The sequence below is a fragment of the Protopterus annectens genome, chromosome 10.part0, assembly GCF_019279795.1.
Source record: "Protopterus annectens isolate FY-2018-M chromosome 10.part0, PAN1.0, whole genome shotgun sequence".
NCBI classification, from domain to species: Eukaryota; Metazoa; Chordata; order Ceratodontiformes; family Protopteridae; genus Protopterus; species Protopterus annectens.
In genome coordinates, this window is record NC_056744.1 from 402923847 (window position 1) to 402938862 (window position 15016).

At 42.5% G+C, this 15016-nt stretch overlaps 1 protein-coding gene and 1 non-coding gene across 2 annotated transcripts in view; both read left to right on the forward strand.

The window, feature by feature from the left end:
- HMCN1 (hemicentin 1) overlaps positions 1 to 15016 on the forward strand; it is a 5606893-nt gene that overhangs the window by 4494071 nt on the left and 1097806 nt on the right. The gene's annotated exons all lie outside the window — the stretch shown is intronic.
- Positions 8581 to 8764, forward strand: LOC122814619. The gene has a single exon (XR_006366840.1). It is a non-coding gene; the product is annotated as a U2 spliceosomal RNA (small nuclear RNA).

Consider the following 15016-nt stretch of genomic DNA (forward strand, 5'->3'; position numbering starts at 1 on the left):
TATATAAACAAACAGGGCGGAACCAAGTCCTATCCACTGTGTCGAGAGGCTCTCAGACTTTGGCAATGGGCAATCTCCTCTCACCGGTTTCTGATAGCAACGCATATCCCCGGGAAATCCAACATCATAGCGGACAGATTGAGCAGAGCTATTCTCATGCCTCACGAGTGGTCTCTCAAACAGTCAGTGACGGAAGAGATTTTTCAGAAGTGGGGTCTTCCTTGCTGCGACCTTTTCGCTACACCTCAAAACAGCAAATGCCCAGACTTCTTCTGTCTCTTCCCCCTTCCAGGCCATCCCCCCAGAGACGCTCTAACCCAAGATTGGCCCCGGGGACTTCTTTATGCATTTCCACCTTTTCCGCTGATACCTCAGCTAATTCAGAAAGCAACCGCTTTGAGACCCAAGTTGATTCTCATTGCCCCTTATTGGCCTCGACAGATATGGTTTCCGTTCCTACATCATTATCTCTTGGTACAGCCATGGCATCTGGACCCGGTTCCATATCTTGTGACCCACCAGTCGGGTCAGCTGCACCAATCCATACCCTCTCTCAACCTCACTGCTTGGTTGCTCCAATTCCATCCTTAGCCAGGCTTCCTATGATTTCTAATCCTGTACGGGATATCATAGTAGCTTCCCTAAAATCTTCTACCAGAAAGATTTACACTAGTAAATGGTGACGTTTCTCTTTCTCTGCAAAAGCTAGGAACATATACCCCTATACTGCTCCAATTCATTCGGTATTGGACTTCCTAGCTGACATTTTTCTTTCAGGATCCTCTTCTTCCACAGTGAAAGTTCAACTAGCAGCCATTTCAAATTTTCATATAGGCTTTTTGGACCACAACATTATGTCACATAAACTTTGCAAGGCATTCCTTCGAGGTATCTTTTTATTGAAACCTCCGATTAGAGACCCCCCACCACAGTGGGATCTCAATTTAATTTTAACATCCTTGATTCTTCCCCCGTTCGAACCTGCAGCTGCCTGTTCTTTGAAGTTGCTTTCTTGGAAGACACTTTTTCTAGTTGCCATTACATCTGCCAGAAGAGTATCTGAGCTTCATGCTCTCTGTGTTCGCCCTCCCTATCTAATATTCCACAAAGACAGGGTATCCCTAAGAACTAATCCGTCTTTCTTACCAAAGATGGCATCACAAACTAACCTAAATCAATCCATTGATCTTCCAGTATTTTTTCCGAACTATTCTGATAGAGCTGAACAAAAGTTACATTATCTCGATGTTCACCGTCAGCTCAGATATTATTTGGATAAGACAAAAATTTTTAGGAAATCTGATCAACTATTTCTATCCTATGCAGAGAACAGGAAAGGCCTTCCAGTTTCTAAGGTAACTTTATCTAGGTGGCTGTCTTCTGTGATCACTTACATTTATCAGCTCAGAGGCAAAGAGTTGGTTTCTAACCCAAAAGCCCATTCTACCAGAGCTCTAGCTACATCTACAGCCTTTCAAGCTAGACTTCCAATATACACTATTTGTGCAGCAGCCACATGGGCCTCTCCTCATACCTTTGTTTCACATTACAAATTAGATTTGGTCTCCAGAGACAGAGCAAATTTTGGTTCCACCGTTCTCAAGAGTCTGTTCCATTGAGTCACCCAGGATAGAGGTGCTAGGGACACGGTCCCATCCAGCAAGAATGAAGGCGAGATTGACAACTTAACATTTAGAAGTTATGTACCTACCATAACGTTCCATGTTAGTTGTCTTCTCTCGCCTTCTTTCTTGCGTCCCGCCCTCCATCCTCCTAGCCTGGTCAGACCGGGAAGATTATACATCTTCTATTAAGAGGTTATTACCTTTTTCTAGCTGTTCAACTCCTAGTGTCACTAGATTATGTTGATCCTTTCTAGAGGGTTATGATGTTATTTAGTATCCTTATTTTCTTCCTCTTCTTAAGTTGGAAGAAAATACTGCTATTTCTTTAGCTGCCAAACGAGATCTGAGTAATCTCCGCCTTGCATCATGGGATATAGGGTTGCCTCGAGCTGGTAAAATTAGCTCCCGAGCTTAGCAAGTGCCGAGTCGGAGCCGAGGATCGGCTCCGAACCCATCCAGCAAGAAAGAAGGCGAGAGAAGACAACTAACATGGAACGTTATGGTAGGTACATAACTTCTAATTTATTTCTATGAAATTTGTCCCTTCCCTCTTCTAATGATCTTACTTCCAGTTATTTTATCTTTTTAACAATATTCAATGTTTTACTTACAATTTGTTTAGATTTTGATGTCCATTTTCAAGTAAATGCATTTTTGGCAGTCAATAACATTAAACTTAATAAGGCCTTTCAGTGTTAAAGAATTCAGATCTTATATTCAAGCTCAAAACAGTCATTTCTTTAATTACAGCAATTTGCCCCCCCCCCCCCAAAAAAAAAAAATATTTCTGACAGAGTACTCTCCGGTGTGTAGTTCTGAAATCCACCGACTTATCACACTCCCAAAAAACACGTTCCCAGTTACCTCTCTCTTTTCTATCACACCTCCAGCATTTGCCATTTACCTGAGGAAAAGTTTTTTGAAATATGCTTGAGGTATAAAAATACCTATGGAAACACTTCCAAGTACTTTGTTGCATACTTGGGAGCCATACATATGTTGTTCCATTCTTCCTTTATAAGTTGTAAAAAAACAAAAAAGAGAGGCAGACTCAGCAAGTCCAACAAACAAACTGTTTAATGGTTAGTGCTTTCGTCTACCACTAATAAGCAAACTTCATCAGACAAGGAAAATAGGAAATTACATATTTTAAATAGTAAAAAATACATGACATCACTTCCCATCTCTGTTAAAAAGACATAACACTTTTAAATATATGTATAAAAAAAAAAAAAATATATATATATATATATATATATATATATATATATATATATATATATATGAGAAAAAAGTTTAAATATTTATATGCATAAGTAACTATGTAAACCTATAGTTAAAAATCATCTTTCTAAATATTTAACTTTTAAAAGACATTTCACATTACAGTTGTCATTTATTCCTGGGTAGCTGAAAGCATTGAAAACCAGCTGCCAGTTAAGTTCCTTTTCTTCCAACAGCAATGACCAAGGGCCACCCGAAATGTCTGTGAGAAGTTGTTCTATAACCACAAATGAAAAAGTGTGCCCTGGGTTGCTACTGACATGTCTGGTTAAGGCGTTAGTAGGATTTTGTTTCCCTATGTTGTATATGTGCTTATAAATGCATTGTTTTAACTGTCTCTCCGTCTTACCAACATAAAAACATTCGCATTTATTGCACAAAGCTAAGTATATCAGTCCTTTTGTTTCACAGTTGAACCTACTTGATGTTCATCGTGTTTCACTGTTGCAGATATTACAATTGGGTTATCCAGCTGGCAGGCTACCCGCAGTCGGCCTGAGTTCCAAAGTCTAGGTCAGGCGTTGGTTGCTGTCGCCTCCTCCTTGACGTTAGTGCACCAAAGGTATAAAAGATGCAGCCGACGCCATTTTCTTCATTCTTTCTTGCCGCGCGGTGCCCAAAGCAAAAGCAGTTCGCAAGTGCCGGTCGGCCGACTCCTGAGATTTTCAAATTCGAATTTCAGATCCAAAGTCTTCATTAAAGCTAAGTACCCATTGGGGAAACTTTTTTCTTGCTCCAGACAGATGTCAGAAAAAGTTAATAATTGTATTTCTTGTTGCAAGCAAATACCTCATAAGGATTTTCATTCTTACTGTATTCCTTGCCTAGGCCCTGACCACGACATTGCTAGTTGTCAGTTTTGTGCTAGATTTAACCAACGCACTATTAAGCGTCAGTACGATTTTGCATTTCATTATTTTGGCAGAAGATTTAACTATATAATGCCGTCGGATCAACCGACTACCGGAGTTTATAAAAAGCGCAAAGAAAAGGACAGGCACCTGAGGTCCAAAACCGATGACGAGGCTTCTGCTAGGCCTGTCGCCGGTTCGCCGGTTCTCAGTGAGGCGCTTTCGCAGCCCTTGATGCCCGCTACGTCAGAGCCACAGGCCGCTTCCGACTCCCACGTTGAGCCAACTAGGCCGCTGGAAACTCAAGGTATTGGACACTCAGAAAGTATTCCCTCAGATGGGTCCGTAGCCGCTGAGCAGGCATCGGCTTCTGAGGGTGTTTTCAGGCCTACACTGTTAAATGTAAAACCAACTTCAGCTTCAAAGGCAAAGACTAAAGCAGCTCTAAAGACAAAGAAACAAGTACAGCATCCTCCAGGACAGGCCTCCATGCCTAAAAAACAGATGCTTAAAATGGCCGAAGACCTAATTACTTTGATCAGGGGTTCCCATCCCCCTCCTGATAAGAGGCTTAGGCAAGAGATAGAATATGCATCTTCAGATCAGGTTTCCATTTCCTCTGATTCCTCTTCTGACCAGGGAATATTCTCTTCCTCCCTATGAGGATTCTGATGCTGAAGAATCTATCCCTTCAGCCTCTCCTCCTGAGGATTATTCTTTTGGGGAAACCCTGCATACTATGAGGGAGCATTTCCACTGGGAGAGCCAAGATTACTCAGAATCCAAGAAAAGGCTCAGAGACTTCCTTTTATTACCTCAGCACAGGCCCCTTGCTATCCCTCCTGTTTTAGACATTGTAGATGATGTATTTACAGAGTCCGGACTGTCTCCTGACTCTTTGCCACCACCTCCTGTTAAGCCAGACAGATACTACAGGGTTCCTGATTCACATAAATTTCTTTATAAAAACCCTGCTGCAGACCCAGAAACTATCTCTCAGGGTCCCAAAGGGGTCAAGGCGTCCACTGCAAAAAAACCCTATACCCTCTGATAGGGATTCTAGGGCCCTGGACAGATGGGGGAAAAAGATTATGCCTGGGGGGCACATATGGCAGGAAGATGTATTCAGGGCACATGGTCCACAAGTCAAATGCATCTACATATCATTCAAAAAGAGATGCTAGCAGTTTAAAATGCCCTGACAGCCTTCAAGGATCTACTTCATCCAGGACAACTACTGGTAAAGATGGACAATACCACAGTCATGTGGTACTTAAACAAGCAAGGGGGGGCACACATTCCTACCCCCTCTGCAGACTAGCCATGAACTTGTGGGACACAGCATTGACTTACCAAGTACATCTGCAAGCACAATTCCTGCCAGGAAGGATAAATACTCTGGCAGATGAACTAAGCAGATACCTAATGAATCCCCACGTGTGGAAATTGGACCCACAAGTCTTCAACATGATAACAAGGAACTGGGGATGCCCGGACATAGACCTATTTGCTTCTCCTCACAATTGCCAACTACAAAGATTCTGCACAAGGACCTATCACAAGCATGCATGGAAAGTGGATGCTCTATCTTTCAGCTGGAAAAACCTAACAGTATATGCCTTTCCTCCTCCGCCTCTCCTCCCCAAGGTACTCCTCAAGGTCAGACAAGAGAAGCCAAAAATTATTCTGATTGCCCCAGACTGGCCCTGCCAGCACTGGTACCCAGTCTTAAAGAGCTTGTCCCAATGCCCAGCTTGGACACTACCTCAAATTCCTCACTTATTGACTCAACAAGACAGTCAGATGCTGCACAGCCAACTCAGGACCCTAAACCTGGCAGCATGGCGGATAATGTAACCATTCAAGACACACCTCTTTCTAAAGCAGTTATGGATGTTATTTTGGAGGCCAGGAGGCCTAGCACCAGAAAATCTTATGCAGAAAAATGGAAGAGATTCTGTGCTTGGAACCAGGCACAAGGTATTGACATGATTGTTCCAAATATTCCTCAGATTTTGCAATATTTAACTGAGATGCTGGATAAAGGCCTTTCCTTTTCATCCATTAAAATTCATGCCTCTGCCATTTCAGCTCATTACAATACAGAACCACCTATTTATTCTCATCCATTACTAAGGCAGTACCTCAGAGGGGCCAAAAACATAAGACCCCCAAGGAGAGCACCAATACCTGCATGGGACCTCAACTATGTCTTGGAAAAACTTATACTGCCTCCCTCTGAGCCAGCCTCTGCAGCTGATACAAAATTCTTATCCTGGAAAACAGCTCTGCTCCTAGCAATAACCTCCGCTAGACGAGTCTCAGAGTTACAGGCACTCATGGCTGTGGAACCTTTTATCATCTTCCATCCTGACAGGGTTTCTCCGAGGACAAACCCTACATTTATGCCTAAGGTAGTGACCAGTGTGGCCCTTAACCAAACAATTCACTTGCCTACCTTTTACCCAAACCCACAGAATAAGGGTGAGAGACTTCTGAATTCTTTGGATATTCACAGACAGCTATGCTTTTACTTGGACAGAACCAAAGCTTTCAGAAAGACTGAACAACTTCTAGTAGCATATGCTGCAGGATCACAAGGAAAGCCTATCTCAAAGCAGACTATTTCAAAGTGGATAGGCCACTGCATTCGTTTCTGCTATTCACAGCAAGGTAAATCAATGCCCAAGGGCATTAGGCCACATTCCACCAGAGCAGCAGCCACTTCAGCAGCCTTCCTCAGAGGAGTACCAACCAAAGACATCTTAGAGGCTGCAACTTGGGAGTTCAGTGCATACCTTTACAAAGCACTATCACTTACCTCTCTATTCTAAATCCAGGGCAGGCTTTGCTACTGCAGTTCTGCAGGGCCTGATAGCCTCTCCTAATCATGTTTAGCACCAGTCTCCCAACCATAGCTTTAGGATTCAACCCAATTGTAATGACTGCAACAGTGAAACACGATGAACATAGTACAGTTGTGTACCTACCATAAATGTAGATGTTCGAGTGTATTCACTGCTGCAGTCCAGGTAACCCTTCCTCCATCCCCCTTTTCCTTGCTGGGACTTATCTGTACTTCTCTATTCTATATAACCTATGTGGTGTATTTGCTTTTAGATGAAGGAAAAGTTGTTTTTTGGTTATGCATGCTTTTTGGCATTAGTGAGCCTACCATTTTAGGGGCACCTGATATCTGGGGCAAGAAAAACTGAAGAAAATGGCGTCGGGCTGCATCTTTTATACCCCTGGCGCACTGACATCAGGGAGGAGGAGACAGCAACCGACGCCAGACCTAGACTTTGGAACTCAGGCCGACTGCGGATAGCCTGCCAGCAAGATAACCCAATTGTAATGGCTGCAACTGTGAATACACTCGAACATCTACATTTATGGTAGGTACACAACTGTACTTTATGTTCAATTGATGTTTGTTGACCGTTATTCTTTTACCAACTTTTATGTACTTTCAAAAATGGCATCTGCCGCATTTGTACATCCCGGGACTGTTAACATATTTTTTATTAGGTCTTTCAAGTAAGGTTTTCAAGTTAAAGCCTCTTTTGTTACCCGTGGTCTTTCACCCAACTTCTTCAGCTGTTAGGAGAAAATTATTAGTTTAACCTTCTGACCTCGAACTACTACCCAAAATTGGTTTAAAGACTCCTTCCCTTCTTTTATGTGCAACTTCCATAATTAAATTATCTACTAGAGAGACAGGGTAAGATCTTTTCAAAAAAATTTCTTTTAGTAAATTGTATTCTGAAATAAAGGTTTCTAGAGAAGACATCCTGGCTGCTCTAATTAACTGGCCTTTTACAATGGCTTTTTTCTGGTGGTGAGGGTGGGAGCTTTCATAATGCAAAAACTGTTTGGGTATGTAGGTTTCCTATTTACACTTGCCAGATATCTCTTATTACTGATGTATTTTTCAATAAGGACATCCAAACATGAAATGGTGTCGGTACTAAATTGAAAAGTGAATTTAAAAAAATCTGTTAGGGTGGAAATATAATTCACAAATACTTCTGCACCTGACCGATCACCTTCAAATAAAATAATATAATATAATGTAATATAATATAATATAATAAAATAATATAATAAAATGCTGATTCTGCCTCTCTTTTTCATTTTTTACAAGTTTTTCTAGTTGTGTATTTGTTTTACATTTCCTTTATAAGTTGCTTTTCCAGTCTCTCTTCCCAATCTTTTCTAACCTCCTCTGACTTATTCTTAGAAGAGTTATCATGTAATATTTGATATGCCCTATTAATTGTCTCTTTTTTAAACAGCAGATGTTATGTGATCCTATCTCGCCTACATTCTGACTGATGGGTTATTATATCCCAGGATGCACCACTACCAGTCTCCCAGATCGATTAATTTCACTTTTTTTTTTTTCAGAATTTCTTTTTTTCTTCAACAAAAGCTGTTTTAACAGCTATTCTTGTGTTTTGAGTGAGTTTGGTGGAATTTACTTAGTAAATTCTTGTGTGTACCTCTTGTGTGTAAAGGGCCTTTCGTCTTTTTTTTTTTATTAGTGACTTCTGTTTTGTAGGGATCTCGGATCCTTTATATTGTGGAAAGTTTAATAATTTACAGTGTTTGTACTGTGTTTTGGACTTTAATTCACCGGAATGTCTCAGGTACCTAGGCCTTCAGGCTTTAAAAAGTGCACCAAGTGCAACTTTAAAATGTCGATCACAGATGACCACTCTCTCTGTGTTTATTGTTTGGGTGCAAAGCATTTGCAGGAGTCCTGCAGCGTGTGTCACGCTTTTTCCTCGAGGGTCCTCCAAGAGAGGAAAAATAAGCTCATCGCTTCTCGGCCTTTTGGCTAAGATCAAGTGTAGTATCTGTTCTTATCAAATTAATATCTGATATGTCCCTTATCTGGGGACCATATATTAAATTGATTTTTGGGACAGGGATATTAAAAGGTCTTGTAAAACCCTCATTCGAAGAAGCTTTAGCATCCTCTCCTTCTCCCGCCGATGGCCGGCCCATGCCATCATTATTTATTCCTCCCGACCCCGCGGCGCTCCCCGGAGCAGGTGCTCTCTCTAGTGCTTGACTGCGGGACTTCCGTCTGCTATCACCTTCCAGACTGGGTCTTTGGCAGTTCCCTGTAGGAACCCGGACACTGATCTTGATGATGCGGAGGGGGATGATGTCTCATTTGCAGACATCTTAGAGATCCTCAAACAAGATGCCATGGTGGTGGCATCTGCTACAGTCTAGGGCATGGACCAATGCAGGCGACTGACACTTCAGAGCCTTTACTTTTGGGTCCCTGAATTATTTGGCACATTTTACCAGGCTTCAGAGGGATCTGGTCTGTCAGATTCCCTCTCAGGTAACCTACCTGAGCAGCTAGCCCAGTCGGTTAGCTCTCAGTTGGCTATCCCTTTTTCAATTTCTAACTTCGTCCATGAGGCTCATTTGGAGACAAGCCTGGCTCTCCGCTTGTCGTTTTTTTGGAGGCCTTCAAGTCTTCCTTAGATGGGTCCTCTTTATTTGGACCTAAGGTTAAGTTTTCCATCAACAGCAGGAAGATTCCCTTCCAGAGGCAGGTCCCAGAGGCTGCAGAGGGCCCGCAATTCTGGAGACGCTCTTCAGCCTCCCACACTTCATGAGGGATTGCCCTGTGCTGCTCTCGAGCCAGTCGGGTGCCATTTGCCAAGCACCTAAAAGCCTGGGAGTCAATCACTCAGGACAGATGGGTGCCGGATTATTGCTGGAGGTTACACCATCCCTTCACACACTCACCCGGACCCACCACCCAGTCAAGGAAATTGCAGCGCTTTAAAGCTGCTAGAAAAGGAGTCACGGTCCCCACAGACCAGATCGGATCGAAATTACTCAAGGTTCTTTTAGTGCCAAAAGACAGGGGACCTGAGACCAATATTGGATCTCAGCAGACTAAAAATCCAAATTCGAATGGTCACGTTACAATCCATTCTCCCATTATTGGAGAAGGATGTTTGGATGTGCTCCATAGATCTCAAGGTATTATCACATACCGATACATGCTTCAGCCTGGGAGACAGTCATTTCAATTTTGTGCTCTGCCCTTTGGTCTCACCACAGCCCCAGGGTGTTCATCAAATGTTTGGCAGTGGCTCACCTGAGGAGTCTTGGATTCCAAGTGTTTCCCTATCTGACGACTGGCTCCTGACTGCCACCACCAGTCATCTACTAATGGACAACCTCAAAGCCACCCATCTCCTGGGTGCTACCCTGGGAATTACATTCAATTGGTCAAAGTCTGTCTTGCTGCCCTCTCAGCGCATAAGGTTCATAGGAGCAGAGATAGACTCAAAATTGATGCGTTTTTCTTCCTACGAAAGGATCCAAACTTTACAAGGCCAAGTTCAAGCCCTGATTTCAAGATCCAAGGCCCCAGCCAGGATGGTCCTACAAATTTTAGGTTACGATGTCTGCCACGGTTCTTCTAGTTCCTCTGGCAAGATTGCACATGAGGATTCTTCAGTGGCTATTATCGACTCAATGGTCCTTTCAGGAACTTCCTCAATCACCCCATTATGATTACAGAAACATGCAAGCGGGACCTTCGCTGGTGGCTTCAGACATCCAATCTAAATCAGGGAAGTCCTTTTGTTATTCCCTCTCCAGTGGTCACCAGATGCCTCCCAGACAGGGTGGGGGGCATTGTCTGGGCAGGTTAGTTCAGGGCTCCTGGCTTCCAGGCGAAACTTTTCTCCACATCAATGTATTGGAGATGAGGGCTGTACTTCTGTCCCTACAGGCCCACAAGTTTCTCCCTCAGGGCATAATCGCCATCCACACAGACAACATGTCGGTGGTCTGGTATCTAAACAAACATTTGCAGGGAGGCCATGAGGGTGGGAAATGGGCTTAGCTACCCCCGTTTCTTGGGTAGCGACCACATTCGGGGAAATCAAATATATTGGCAGACAGATTAAGCAGGACAATTCTCTCTCTGGTCCCTAAACGAAACAGTAGCAGCTCAGGTTTTCAGGAGATGGGGGCACCTGTTTGCAACACCACTAAACACAAAGTGCAAAGGTTCTTCTCCTTGACTCCACATCAGGGGAAGCAGCTATGGATGCTCTAGCACAACCTTGGCCAACAGGGCTTCTTTATGCCTTTCCTCCGATTCACTTCTCTCCAAAGTCATTCAGAAAGCTTCTCAATTGGGGTCCACAATGATACTGATTGAGGTATGGTTTCCCTACCTGAAGAAGGACTTTAGATCTAACCCGGATCTGCTACTTCATCAGTCGGGACGACAACATCAGGCCCTTCACTCCTTGAAGTTGACAGCTTGGCTCCTCCACTTCCGACTTTAGTCAGAAATCACACATTAGACCCGGACGTTAAACACATTTTATCACAAACCCACCACTAAGAAATTGTACCTCAGTAAGTGGAAGAGGTTTGCTATCTGGGCTCAACTCAGGGCTTAGACCCTATCACTGCTCCAATCCCAGAGGTTTTGAAATTCCTAACATCCCTGTTTAATCAAGGATCTTCTGTCTCTACTATTAAAGTCCAACTAGCGGCTATCTCTAAATTCCACGAATCCATGGATCCTCCATTGATGAGCAGCAGATTATGCAAAACTTTCATTAAAGGTGCGGGCCTGTTAAGACCCCAGTTTTTCATCCTCGCCTCCGTGGGATCTTGATTTAGTGCGCATTAACATCTTCCCCTTCGAACCGGCTGCTACATGTGAGTTAAAATATCTGTCTTGGAAAACTGCCTTCTTAGTTGCAATTACCTCTGCAAGAAGAGTTTCAGAGCTTCAAGCCCTATCTATCAAACCACGATTTTCACAAGGATAGAGTATCACTTAGGCCTAATCCATCTTTTGTCCCAAAGGTCTGTTCTAATCTCTGTCTCCAACAATCTCTAGAGTTACCAGTTTTCTTTCCAAAATTCTCCAATGAAGCAGAATACACTCTCCATAAATTGGATGTTCACAGGCAATTGCGCTTCTATTTAGACAGGACTCAGCAAATTTGTAAATCAGACCAGTTGTTTGTGTCCTTCTCAGACAATAAATTGGGTAAAACCATCACAAAAGCTACTATCTCCAAATGGATTAGAGATTGTATAACTCAGGCTTATTCCTCTTGAATAAGCAACTTACAACATCTATCAAAGCTCACTCTACCAGAGCTATGGCGACTTCTATAGCTTTTCATTCCAAGCTCGCTATTTCTGAGATTTGTGCTGCGGCTACTTGGTCCAATCCACACTTTCATTTCCCACTATAAATTGGATGTGGCATCTAAAGGCGAGCATCATTTGGTTCCACGGTACTCAGGAGTGTTTTCCAGTAAGCCACCCAGGATTCAGGTGCTAGGACGCTGTCCCATCAGTCAGAATGAGATAGGATCACATAACATCTTTTAGTTATGTACTCACCATAACTTCAGATGTTTGGGATCCATCACCCTCCTTCCCCTGCCTTGGAGATCAGAAGAGATTGAACGGTTTGAGTTCTACTGTTTATCTTGTTTCATCTGACGATGTTATATAATCAGTGCGTGCATGTGTGCATGTATGCGGACAAACTAGATCTGGGGGACTGGTAGTGGTGCATCCTGGGATATAATAAGCTCAGCCAATAAGAGACTTCACTCTTTGGCATATCAGCTCCGAACCCATCAGTCAGAATGTAGGCGAGATGGATCCCAAACATCTGAAGTTATGGTGAGTACATAACTAAAAGTTTCTGTTCTAGACTCTTCTAGAGCTGTTATCTCACTAAAGACCTCCCTACCATGTTCTGTTTGCCTGTACTGTGATATAAATCCCAGGTAGGGAAGGCAGTCTCTGACCTGCAGTGCAAACTTCTGCTTAGCTGCATCCCACTATATTACCATTCTTTCTCTAGTTATTTGGTCCCAATGTCTTGGTTCCTTTGCCAGTTTCTCCAGTATATTTCAGCCCCATCTTTCCTATTTTACGTACCCCTACTTGCAGTCATCCCTATTGGGGAAAATCCCCGTCTCCATTCCCATGTTGACTTAGTTCTTAGAATACTTTTTCCAGCTTCATGAATATAGTACTCTGCATGACTATTGTTATTCTCCTTAAGAATCTGCATCCAAAATCCTGCTCGCTTCTTATTTCTAGAACTTGCTCCCTGTTTTATCATCATCATCATCTCTTTCCATTTTGATACATAACCTTCTGCTTGTGTTATGTATGTGAGCCTTAACTGCATAGCTCTAAAATATCCATACAAATCCATTAATCCTAAACTACTTTATTCTGTGGGGCAGATCAACTCACCCTACTTAAGTTTCACCCTTTTCCCCTCCCAAATAAATTCCTTCAACTCTTTATTAGTTACTGTTCACAACTTCTCCTTTGGTGGATAAAAATATGTCTGACTATAAATAAAACTAAAGGGACTAAAAACATTTTCACTGCTTATATCTTACTATCCGTATTCATAAACAAGAGCTTCCGTTTTCTCAATTTTTTATTATCTTTTGTTTAATCTCTTTCTACATTGTCTTAGCTGCCATAACAAAATCCTTTTTTGTCCATGCACCTAAATACTTCTTATCATGTCCCCATAAGGATGGGTATTGCTGAACCAATGCATATGTGTGTGTGTGTGTGTGTGTGTGTGTGTGTGTGTGTGTGTGTGTGTGTGTGTGTGTGTGTGTGTGTGTGTGTATACATAGTTTACTGCTATAGCCTTTATTTTATCTTCATTCATTTTGTATCTTGAAAAGAGGTGAAGTTGCCTCAAAATATTCCACAACACAGAACTGTCCCTTTCTGGATTTATCACATACAGAGTAATTTGTTTGTTTGTGTCTTTCGGCTTTTTCCGGTTAGGGGTCGCCACAGTGGAACTCTGGTCCGCTAATGATTGGCAGTTGATTTTTACGTACCGGCTTGCCAGGCCTGACGCACAACAGGTACGCCCATTCATGCATGTCTCCACGCAGAAGACGCTCTAGCTGAGAATCGAACCAAACAGCGTCTTACTGTGAGGCGACAACGCTACCGCAGCACCACCACCACGGGTATCACATACAGAGTAATATTATCTGCAAATAAGGCCAACTTTTTTGGCTATCATGCCAATTATATGCTTAAATTTCTGAGTCCCTTATTTTCTTTGCCAGTGGCTCTAAATATAAAGCAAATAACAGTGGAAAGAGGCTACCCCTGCCTGGTTCCTCTTTTCAACCAAAGTATATCAGAGAGGAACCCACCTCACCTTAATTCTTTCATCTAAAACTTTATATATCCTACTAATTAACCCTATTATGATATCAGGAAATGTAAATGCTTCACAGCTTACTGTATTGAATGCTTTCTCTGCATCAAGACCCACCAACAACAACATTTGCTTACATTCTACTTATCTCTGGATCATTGTCATTGTTCTTTTAATGCTGTCAAATGTTTGCCTCCCCTACACAAAACCACAATGATCCATTTCTATCAATTTTGGCAACACTTTTGCCATTCTCTTAGCTAGTATAGACATACACATATTATAATCATGGTTTAAAATTGAAATGGGTCTATTTGAAGCTGAGTCTGATGGGTCTTTACTGTCTTTGGGTAATTCAGCCACCATAGCTTTCCTCCAAGATGGTGGTACTTCCCCTCCTTTTAAAATATCATTAAATAAAACCTTTTAGATTTTTATAACTTTTTTCTTTCCTAATTGCCAAACTTCATCAATTCCCCTAGTGACGTGGACATCCTTCAAGAGGGTCTCACCCAAACAAATGACTGGTGCCAGAAACATGGCCTCAAGCTGAATACCAAAAAATGCATCATCATCCCCTTTGGAGAGAGTGAAGTCCCCACAAATTATCATGTTAATAACAATGTCCTAAGCATGCGATCAGTCGTGAGGGATTTGGGCACCTAGATTGATAGCAACCTGACTTTTGACCACGATGTTGATCCATTGTACGGAAAGCTTTCTACATGACCCATCTCATAAGTAAGAGTATTTCATCCAGGGACAAGGAGGTCATAACATCCCTGTATTCTTCCGTTATAAGGCCCATTATTGAGTACAATGCCCCATTCGGCATGTACCTCGTAAAGCATATGCAGCAAATGGAGAGACAACAAAGTTTCCTCATGAGGAGAATCCAGAGCCTTGAAAATCTACTATATGCTGATAGGCTAAAAGCCCTATCCCTCTACTCAGTTTCATACAGACTCCTCAGAGGTGACCTCTGTCTGACATACAAGGCGATCTCGGACCCCGCCTTG